The 10,408-nt window shown below is 44.1% G+C and overlaps 1 long non-coding RNA gene across 1 annotated transcript; it reads right to left on the bottom strand.

Annotated features, from left to right (window-relative positions):
• Positions 1 to 1,368: 1,368 nt before the first annotated feature.
• On the bottom strand, positions 1,369 to 3,067 carry LOC120219784. The gene is made up of 3 exons (XR_005525394.1): positions 2,944 to 3,067; positions 2,223 to 2,459; positions 1,369 to 1,525 (listed from the first exon to the last, which is right to left on the bottom strand). It is a non-coding gene; the product is annotated as an uncharacterized LOC120219784 (long non-coding RNA).
• Between the last annotated feature and the right edge of the window lie 7,341 nt (positions 3,068 to 10,408).

Here is a 10,408-nt window from a genome sequence, read left to right as displayed (position 1 = left end):
TTTATTTATTCTTAAAACAATTCCTTCTGTGCATATACACTTAGGTTTGATGTTTTATGATTTGAATCCACATCTAGCGTTTGAAGTAATTAGGACTGATCATTCCCACTTTATAGAGAGGGCAGCCAGAAGAAGCTCGGACAACTGAAGTCACACAGCTAAGTCCAGCAATGAGTAAGTCAGGGACACTTGGCTTTTTAATGAAAGCTAGAGAATCTGACCCCAGGAAAATGTGCAACACCTAAACTTTACATATTACTTCTGGAACTGTAGTCTCCCCCAAAAGGGCTTTGGGAAGTCCTGGAAGTCCAGTTTGAGAATCCCTATAATAAGTTAAAGACCTACGATCTATCCCAGTTCCCCTAGATCCACCTGCAGCAAATCTGGCCCCACCCCACCACAATCCAATATCTAAAGTCATGTTGAAGCTGTCCATGTTTGTCTACAGCATTTTCAAAAATGATATCTTCACTCATCTCTTGTTGAATTTCCAGGCTGAGACATAACTTTTCATCTGCTTCATTCATAGGACAATTCCTTAACCCTTGAATCATTTTGGATCTTCTCTGGACCTGACCCGCAGCAACATGCACAGAAAATTCCATGAAGATTCCTCCAAAGGATGCCTGGAGTTCCCCTGGTGATTCTAGACAGCAGCACATTGAGTCCATGTCTTCTTAGCATGAGAAATTCATTTAACCTTTAGATATTTCTTCTTGGACCCATTAACCTTTTGCGTGACCATCACTAATTGTTGCACCCGATGTACTACTAGCTGACCTCATACTTAATGATCCTCTTACTTGAACGTAGATGCTAAAACCCTAAATAAACTATTAACTGGTTGAATTTAATGGCATATTAAAAGAGTGATCAAGTCATTTTTCTTTGTGACCAAGTTGGGTTTATTCTAGGAAAGCAAACACTGGGCAAAAATAATAATGTAATTGACTGAAATTAATGAATTAAAGGAGGAAGTTCATGTGATCCTTTTAAGTCATGCTGAAAAGCATTTCATAAAATCCGGTACCCATCCATGATGAAAATGTGCAGCAAGCTAAGAATGAAAGCAAAATATTAGAGATACATATTCGCAATGGGTGGCTCAGTCAGTTGAGCATCCAACTCAACTGCAGCTCAGGTCGTAATCCCAGATTGTGGGATCGAGCCCCGTGTCAGGCTCCACACTCAGCAGGGGACAGACTTTGTTTTTGCTTACAATCAAATTGTCTACCCTACAAAATGCATTGACCTTTCCACTGTTCCGTTTTCATCCGGTCCTGTGGGGTGAGTGCTAATACTGGCCTCCCTCCCTGGGGTCGCAGAGCTAGTAAGATCTGAGCCCCGCTGTGACCTTTGTCCGTCTGACTCCCGAGCCTCAGGCTTCATCACCATCCCATGTCCTCCTGGCAGGGTTCGAAGATGGAAAAGTACACGAAGGACAACTACTCCAAAAGTAATCAAGATTATCAAAAGCAGGCAGCAGGCACCAAAGTTTCCTAACCATTTCTCCTGTGTCTCTCTCCTGAAAAGAAAAAAAAAAAAAAAACAGAGGCTGGGCAATTCCTTTAAAAATCAGAACTCTTGCCCTAATTGAGAAAAGCTTTTATTAAGGGTGCCTAGGCGGCTCAGTCAGTTAAACATCCAGCTTCAGCTCAGGTCACGATCTCCAAGTGCTTGGGTTCGGACCCCACATGGGGCTCTGTGCTAACCCCACATGGGACTCAGAGCCTGGAGCCTGCTTCAGATTCTGTGTCTCCTTCTCTCTGCCCCTCCCCTGCTCATGCTCTGCTGATCAAAAATGAGTGAAAATTGAAAAAATACTTTTAAGGATTAAAATAATTATTAAAATAACAGAACTAAAACAACAGGAAAATGCCAATGAGCAGTGCATCCCCACTGGAATTACTACTCATGGAACTCAAGCCAAGGATATGCTTTTATTTTTCTTTCTAAGACTTCATGGGTCAATGGAAGGCTTGTTTTTCTAAAAAAAAAATAATAATAATAAGTGGGGGATTTATGTGCCGTCTCGTAGAGGTAGTGGCAAGCCTAACAAGGGCACTGCTCTGACATATGTCACATAATCAGTTGCAGGAATGAAGGACACCCGAGCCTGGCCACCTTTGCTTCTGTCCGGCTCATCAACATTTATTCTCAATCTTTTAATCGAAATCACATCAAATGAAAAGAAGAAAAGACATAAACATTTTGCCCACTACCTCTTAATTTTTCAAAATAGAGTTGGCTTCACTGTCCCGAGTTAATTCAGCTGCACTCCTTTTAAAGCACCATTGAGTTTTTCGCTTGGTATGTGATTAATTTATGCTTCCTTTTCTTCTACTGGTAGAAATCGCTGTGTAGGTTAGCATCTTTTGTAAGGTCTTTAATAAAGAAGCTGCATCACCAAAAGCTGGTATTTATAAACCAGGCTTCGAAGCAGTCTGAGAACTCCAGAGCTATAATTCAGGGAAAAAAAATGTATGTTTTCTGTAATATATTGAAATGTGGAATGAATATTATGGAAACATCATGAATATAACGTGGTACAGACCTCTGACTTCAGCGTGGGTCTTTGTGAGGTATAACTTATTAATATTAACCGCCATAGATAATCATTATAATGTGCTAGCACTATTTTTTCCGTTCATTTTAAAATATATGGTTTTAGGGGCACCCAGGTAGGACTCAGTCACTTAAGCATCTGACTCTTGGTTTTGGCTCAAGTCATGATCTCATGGTTCGTGAGTTCGGGCTCTGTGCTGTCAGTGCAGAGCCTGCTTGGGATTCTCTCTCTTTCCCCTCTCTCTGGCCCTCCCCCGCTTGTACTCTTTCTCTCTCTCAAAATAAATAAATAAACCTTAAAAATAAATAAATTAAAGTAAATACATGGTTTTAATTTCACACCAGACTATCATGCTGAGGAGACTTATGTCTAAATACCTTCTGAAGTTAAATAAGAAATTTTGAATTGTTTCCAAACCATCTTGCTTCTGTAGATCATGTTGGCATGCTGGAGGCAGAATGTATCCTACGTGACTCCTTGGGTTTGAGGACGTGTCCCAGGTCCTAGGGTAAAAGGAAGACTGCCTTGTCTGGTTACTGCTCTAGTTTGTGACACTAAGAACCTCGGAACTTAGAACAAACACTAAGAACAGGTCAAGTAAGGAGCCCAGACCAGGATGGGGTGAGTAGCAGCCTTATGAGCAACCTTTCCCAGCTTCCTGGTTTATCTCAGAACACAGATGCAAATTCCCTCCCTTCCCATTTAGGAAATGGATTTCCTAAAACTCAAGATTCAGGTGGGTTTGAAAGAGAGTTTCAAAAATACATTGGGACCCACTGTGTCTTCTCAGACCGGCTCACTCATTCTGAGCTGAACTCAGCCAGAGAAAAACACGGTCCTCTCTGAATATGTTCATAAACATGACAGTGGCTTTGGCAGGGAGGAAGCGCTCCACGGTGCCCCCAGCTCTGTGGGGAGTACACGTTCTTGCAAACGCTTTGTTGCCTGACCTTGACTGCCGGATGTTGCCCTCTGACACAAGTACGACGCAGAGCTCCAGAGATGCTCATGTTTGGCATCAACCTTGATATTTAGAAGTTCACATGAACAGATGTCTCGTTGTCAACTCGCCGAGCTGGGCCGTGCGGGAGGCACGCTGCTGTGGCACGCCAGGCCTCCGGGAGACATGTAATGTTTCCGTGCGTGGTGTCCTGGCATGGACCTCAGACGGCAGTCTCATCTGTCAGAGGGCTGAGCAAAAATGACTCAGCATTACTATCCAGGCTATTGTCACCATTGTCATCATCATGGTCACCGTCATCGTCATCTCCATTAATATTAATCAGACACCTGATATGAGCCAAAAGCCTTAGAACAGATACAATAAGGTGCTTAGATATACACTGCACAGAACACAACATTCTCCTCCCTGGCAAATGAGAGCAAAGAGAAAAAGAACTAGACCTTACTTAGAGTTCTTTCTGGATGCCAGGCTCTGTGCTGGGGAGTGTGTGGCATCCATGCCTTCTGCGTAGGAGGAGTTGAACCAGCAAAAGTCTCTTTAAAATTTTTTAATGTTTATTTATTATTTTGAGAGAGAGAGAGCGAGAGCACTATAGGGAAGGAGCATAGAGAGGGAGACACAGAATCCGAAGCAGGCTCCAGGCTCTGAGCTGTCAGCACAGCCTGACATGGGGCTCGAACTCATGAACCATGAGATCATGACCTGAGCCAAAGTTGGCCACTTAACCAACTGAGTCACCCAGGCGCCCCATAGCCAGCAAAAGTCTCAAGAGTTACACAGGAAATTCTTGGCACCCACATGCATTCCAAATGGAGGGTCTGTTTTCAATTCAAACTTTATAAAATAAGTCACTTATCTGACATAAAGGTCTAGGCTGGGGCTCTTTCCAGGACCACAAGCCAGTACCATGATCAAGAGAATGTGATTAAGAAGAAGGCAGGAGCTGTCCTCAGCCTCTGGGGTGCAAGTCCCAGCTCTGACCTGGACCTGTCGGTCTCTCCTCCATGTCTCACAGAGCCTGTTGAAGATGGGGTGATGGCAGGGCCATTCCATACCGTTGTGACACGTAAGTGAGGATCCCAGGAAGCCACATGGATTTGCACGTAATGGTAGTGCCTGTTCTTAGAAAGCAGAGTCAGGACACAGGACGTATAGAGCAGCCTGCGAGACGGTGCGGCCATAGCACCGTCTGATGCAGAGAGGGCTTTTCCTGGGACGAGTAATTAGCAGCACGTGGTGTTTAGCAGGGCATATTGGAGGTGGCAACCCTCCTTCAAAATCCAATTGATAAAGATGGTATCTGTGCACACACGGAGCCTAGGCTGGCAGCAGAAGCTTTGATCTTAGCACGTGGTGCCTGAGCCCAGACAGGCAGGGCCAAGAATAGCCCTGGGAAGGGTTGTCAGAGCTTGGTCAACACGAAAGGAGCTGAAAACCAGACCAGCACAGAGATCACTCTTAGCCACATCCTGCAAAGGGGTTCCCTTTTTCTTTCTTTTTCTCTTTTCTTGAAAAATCTTTTAAACCAGTTTTTTTTTTAAATGTATTTTCATTTCTTTTAACGTTTATTTGTTTTTGAGAGAGAGAGAGGGGCGCCTGGGTGGCTTAGTCGGTTGAGCGTCCGACTTTCGCTTAGGTCATGATCTCGCGGTTCGTGGGTTCGAGCCCCGCGTCGGGCTCTGTGCTGACTGCCGGCTCGGAGCCTGGAGCCTGTTTCGGTCTGTGACTCCCTCTCTCTCTGACCCTCCCCTGCTCACGCTGTCTCTCTCTCTCTATCTGTCCTAGAAATAAATAAAACATTAAAAAAATTTAAAAAAAAAAAAAAAAAGAGAGAGAGAGTGCGTCCAAGCAGGGGAGGGGCAGAGAGAGAAGGAGACAGAGAATCCTAAGCAGGCTCTGTGCTGACAGTAGCAAGCTCGATGTGGGCTCGAACTCATGAACTGTGAGATCATGACCTGAGCTGGACACTCAACTGGCTGAGCCACCCAGGTGCTCCTAAATCAGTTTCTTGAGGACGTGGAAATGGAAAAAGGTAATAGCACCCCACAGGGCCATAGCGCTTTATGCTTGGTTAGATTACAAAGAAAAAGTAGATTCTGTTTTCATCCTGTGTTTCCATAGCCACTAATTGTTAACGGCGCTCTCCGGCCATCTTGAATCCCTGGGGAGCACCTTATGCCGAAACTAATGGACATGTCCCAAGTAGTTTAGCTGCACACATCCCAGAAGAATGTCCTTCTGCCTGAAAGTGTCCCACATGCTGATTTCATATACTTTCCCTCATTTCAGCTCCTCCACTGATGCAGGGGTCTCAGTTTTACTGCGAGGAAATGGGGTCACAGACCCCAAACTCTAACTGAATGCTGCCTTCAGTGCTGCAACATCTACATCATGCAGCTGGGATTTCTACATTTTCTGAAACTAGACAGTCACTTACTCGATTTGAGTCTATTTACCTGTATCCTTCAACCCCAAACCTATGCAGATGGAGAAGAAAAACGCAGCTGACATCATTGTAGCTCCTGCGAAACATGAAAGTTTCAGGGCTCCCCTCTCTAAGACGCCTGCTGCGTACATATCTACTTTTAAATCCCGATACTTAAATCTGCTCACCTCAGGCATCTGTGTAATATCAACGTTTTGCTGCTAAATTACCACTTGCTCCTACATGTGTTATCCTCCTGTGTTGGGAGGATAGAGGTTATTAGTCTCGTGTGGGCAGGAAAGAATCCTCAAAACAGATGAATGAGATGCTTTCTGGGGATATGAATAAGAAGGACGCTTTTCTGGCTTACTAAGTATGGAAAGTTCTAGAAGAAGCTCCAGGACTGTATGAGTGAATGACCTTGGGACCAACTCATGTTTGGTGTTGGGAACATGGCATGCATTCTATTAACCAGGGAGTGGGAGATATGACTCCTCGAAGAGGTCTGTCTTTCTTTCTTATTATGAACAATGAGGGTAGTGCTTAGGAAAAAGTAGGAGAAGAGCTCAGCAATTGCAGAAGGAATTTTCTGACATGGGAATCTGTGTAGGGGGAGCTGAGTGGAAACGGCATTTGACTCCTGGCATCTCCACGAGGGCCAGACATAGGTGAGTGGGGAAAATATGGTGATTGACACTACAAGGTCGCCCCAACAAGCGCGGTGCCATACACTCTTCTAAGACCTTAACTGGATGAATGAAGAGAGACTGGGCTCTGTTGGAATACATACAATGGTGCCACTCTATATTTAGAACTTTCTCTCAGCTGTTTACACTAAGTTTCAAACGGAAATCGCCAAAGGAGAAAAGTATAGGTGGCCATTGCTAAGTCATGTTCCAAATTATTTGGGGCCATTGTCCTTGAACAATCCCGGACTGTGAAAGGTAAGTATCTCCCATCCAAAACCAAAATGGATCCTCTGAAGGAAACTGTCTTCTCCCTGAGCACCCATGAATGGTTGTACAGGTTATGCACTGCACAACTCTAGAGGGCACCATTCATACTGTGGTTACACTGGAGTCTATTTGAACAGTGTTTCTCAGAATTATGCAGTACACAACCTGAAAGGATGAACAGTTTATAATGCTCTTTGGTCATCGTGTTGACACCTGGAAAATTTTGAAACAGGGACTTGAGAAATGGGTTCGTATGAAAAGGACAAATTTGACGTATCGGAGATGAGTGGAGAAGATTTAGAAAGAGAGGGCTTTCCCCAAATCATGATGAGTTTGAGACCCTGTTCCAAACTTTTTGTCTCGTTAAGAGACAAAGTAGGAGAGAAATGTGATCAGATTCCAGAGGCACAGCGTGTGTGAAATGAAAACAAACCATTTGCTACCCAGGGATGCAGATCCCCCCCGGTCCTAATATCGGAAAGACATCTCTCTCTAGGTGTTGAGAAAGGAATGGTTGAACGCCAACAAACTCCAAAGTCTATGCATTTGAATGTAAAACAAGCCATTTCCCCAGTTGACGAACAAGGACAAATCAGGGCTCTTTAGGATTTCCTTCTTACCCTCATGCAGAATTGGACCACGATGGAGCACTTGACATTTGCCTCTCTTCCTTAGGAAGGGAGTTTGGAAGGTGAGGAGAGAAGGCTGTGGTAGCTGAGGTCTATTTCTATTCTGACCTGCCTTTCCTTCTCATGAAAAGATTTAACCCACCCAACACATCACTTTCTGGAAGCTCAAACCCAGGGGCCTCCATTCTTAGGGATTGTCCAGACTCTTAAATGGACTCCTACTGATCCTCCTAAGAGCTAAGGACATGGGCAATTTGAGCCTTCCCTTACATGACCCGCACCTTTTTGGTCATCCACCGACCTCAGAAGGGCCGGTACTACTACTCTGTGTTTTGTGAAATCGGTAGCTGTTGTTTAAAGCCATGTTTCATGTTGCGTGTGCCGTGAGCCTGTTCAAGAAAAAAGGTGCAGTTCAGAAAAGCCCAAGACTGATCAATAAATATGGACTCAGGAGTTTGTTGAAATAGGCTCATTTTAATCCATTCACTCTCAGGCGCTGTGCTTGCAGGGAAAGTCTGAGGTCAGCATAAAGAAGGACTCCCAGGAGATCCTCTAATTCGTCTATGTAGGATGCAAACAGCACTGCATTGAAATAGCTCTGTCTCCGAAATGTGGATATTCAGAGAGTGATCTAAAGCAGCCACGTTGGTGGCTTAAATGCATTTCCCCAATTAAAAAGGCAAGTGAACAACTTCCAGCTTTGCTTTCCCCAGGGCAGTGCTGCCGATTTCTCTCCAATGTTTCCTCATTAGAGGTCTGCCCTAAGTCCGGGCCCGCGCTGTAGGAACAACCCAGGAAGGAGCCTTCATGTCTTGTGTGTAGATCTACAGGGTCACCTCCTCGTTCCATAGGACTTCCTCATTTGTTGCCACTGGTAACGAAGACAGGGGATCAATAGAGTTTTCCTCAGCACACTACTCAGGATAGAATGGTTTGCCAAGCAAATTAATAGTGTCGATGAGATTCCAAGGGAAATATTTGCCTACTTTAGAAAACAAACTGTTGTCAAGCACGTCAGAGGCCCAAGCTATCAATTAGGAGCAAGCGAGATGCCACTTGGATGGGTGGAGACACAGATACAGAAAAACATCCCGATGAGCTAATGACTCCAAAGCCCAGGACGGTTATTAAACCGTCTGATATGTGTTGATTACCTTCTACCTTGTCTCTCTCTCCTGTTTATTCCAAAATAGTATCTCTACTCCCAGAGACAGAGAGGCACATCCGATCATCCCAGTGGAAGGGCCTCCACTTGAAAGTCATGAAAACTATTTCTTTTCAAATTTTATACTTCACAGAGTGGCCTTTAAGTTAGATTTCTGGGATGTCATTGTGCTTTCAAAATGAAAAGAGGATATATCTAAAAATATAACAGGATTGCATTTTGTCCTAAAATGAGTGGTCCATGCGTCCTATAATAGGACTCAATAGTTTCTAAAAAATAACTAAACTGATCGCCACTGTTGGAAATACATTTACAAATATAGATCTCTTAGCAAATGTACCAGAAAACTTATCCTCAGACATGAAGGGTAATCTGTGCATATAGCATCTGTGCATAGAGCTAACCCTGCGTAGAGTGGAGAAACTCTGTAGCAGGGGTGTCGCTTATAAAGCGAAGAGACATGTGTATAAACTAGATACTATTTACTGAGCTGTGAAGAACTGAGTTAACCATGCCCCAGAGGCCTGCCTCAGACACCACATTAATGATTCCTGCATACACAAATTCATTAGTTGTTTAATTAAGTTAAATCATGAATTGAATTCGTGTAATCATTAATTAAGGAACAAGTACGGCTACGCTAAAATTTAGCACCTCAGGATGAAAGCCACATGAGAGGAGCAATTCCAAATTCCCGTACGCGATACCTCCCAGTGGTTTCCAATCTGCTCTCCACCTCCCCGCACATACGCAAACACGCCCATGCCCACACTCGGACATTATTTTCAGACGAATGTTTATCTTTCCATTTCAGACTCCATATTGCTTTCAAAACAGAAGTGAGAGTCGTTTGTTTGGAGATCGTATATTTGACTTTTTTGGCTTTTTGCAGATGGCATTTTCCTTATTTGAGGTGGGGTGGGGAGATTTGCAGAGCTTCATAAAATAAAAACGGTGACATTTTTTTTTCTTAACCCATGAAGACCCAACAGGCAGAGGAGAGATTAAATTTCCACCCCAAATGGATTCTCAAGAGAACTCGAGTAGGAATCTCAAATTCTTCTATCTCATTTTAAGAAGTCAGATAACAGCACAATAGAATCATGAACAGTGCTATCCTCAGGCTTCTCATAATATTGATAGTAAAATGGAGAACTGCATTTACGCGACACCTGGAATTAAACTCCTTGTCAGCAACCACAGGGACATGTTTGGTCCACATAGAGCTCTTGCTTTGTGAGTACATGAGACTGTGGTCATTTCCTCTGCGAATGTCAGCAACTCCCCATGCACGAGACAGGACTCGTGAATCTTCCAGCCTCTCCAGATGGCTCGTGCCATGATAATGCACGGAGGCAATTTATTCTGGTTTCCAGCATTCATCAGTGAATCGTCTGTGGCATCTCTTACAGGTGTTTCCCTAGAACAGGATGTGAATTCTGGTGCACTTGACGTTGTTTTTCATGCTGCCAAGAGGGAATTTGGAGGGTTTACTTGGCAGCGTGGCTCGGGGACTCCAGGCTGAGAATCCTTGCTTTGGCATAATTGTCTGTATCCTCGCAGAAATGCCTGGGCTAGCTGTCGTAGCAACAGACGTAAAAGTTATCCACCTAATTTTTCCTTCTAGCGTTTCAGGGTACAGCATCGTGGAGTGTGGGAAACCCTCTCTCCATTTGCTCACAACAAAGATAGGGGAGTTTTCT

This window comes from Hyaena hyaena, unplaced genomic scaffold (genome assembly GCF_003009895.1).
Source record: "Hyaena hyaena isolate Hyena2069 unplaced genomic scaffold, ASM300989v1 scaffold_647, whole genome shotgun sequence".
NCBI lineage: Eukaryota > Metazoa > Chordata > Mammalia > Carnivora > Hyaenidae > Hyaena > Hyaena hyaena.
This window is presented reverse-complemented; position numbering and strand designations above follow the sequence as displayed.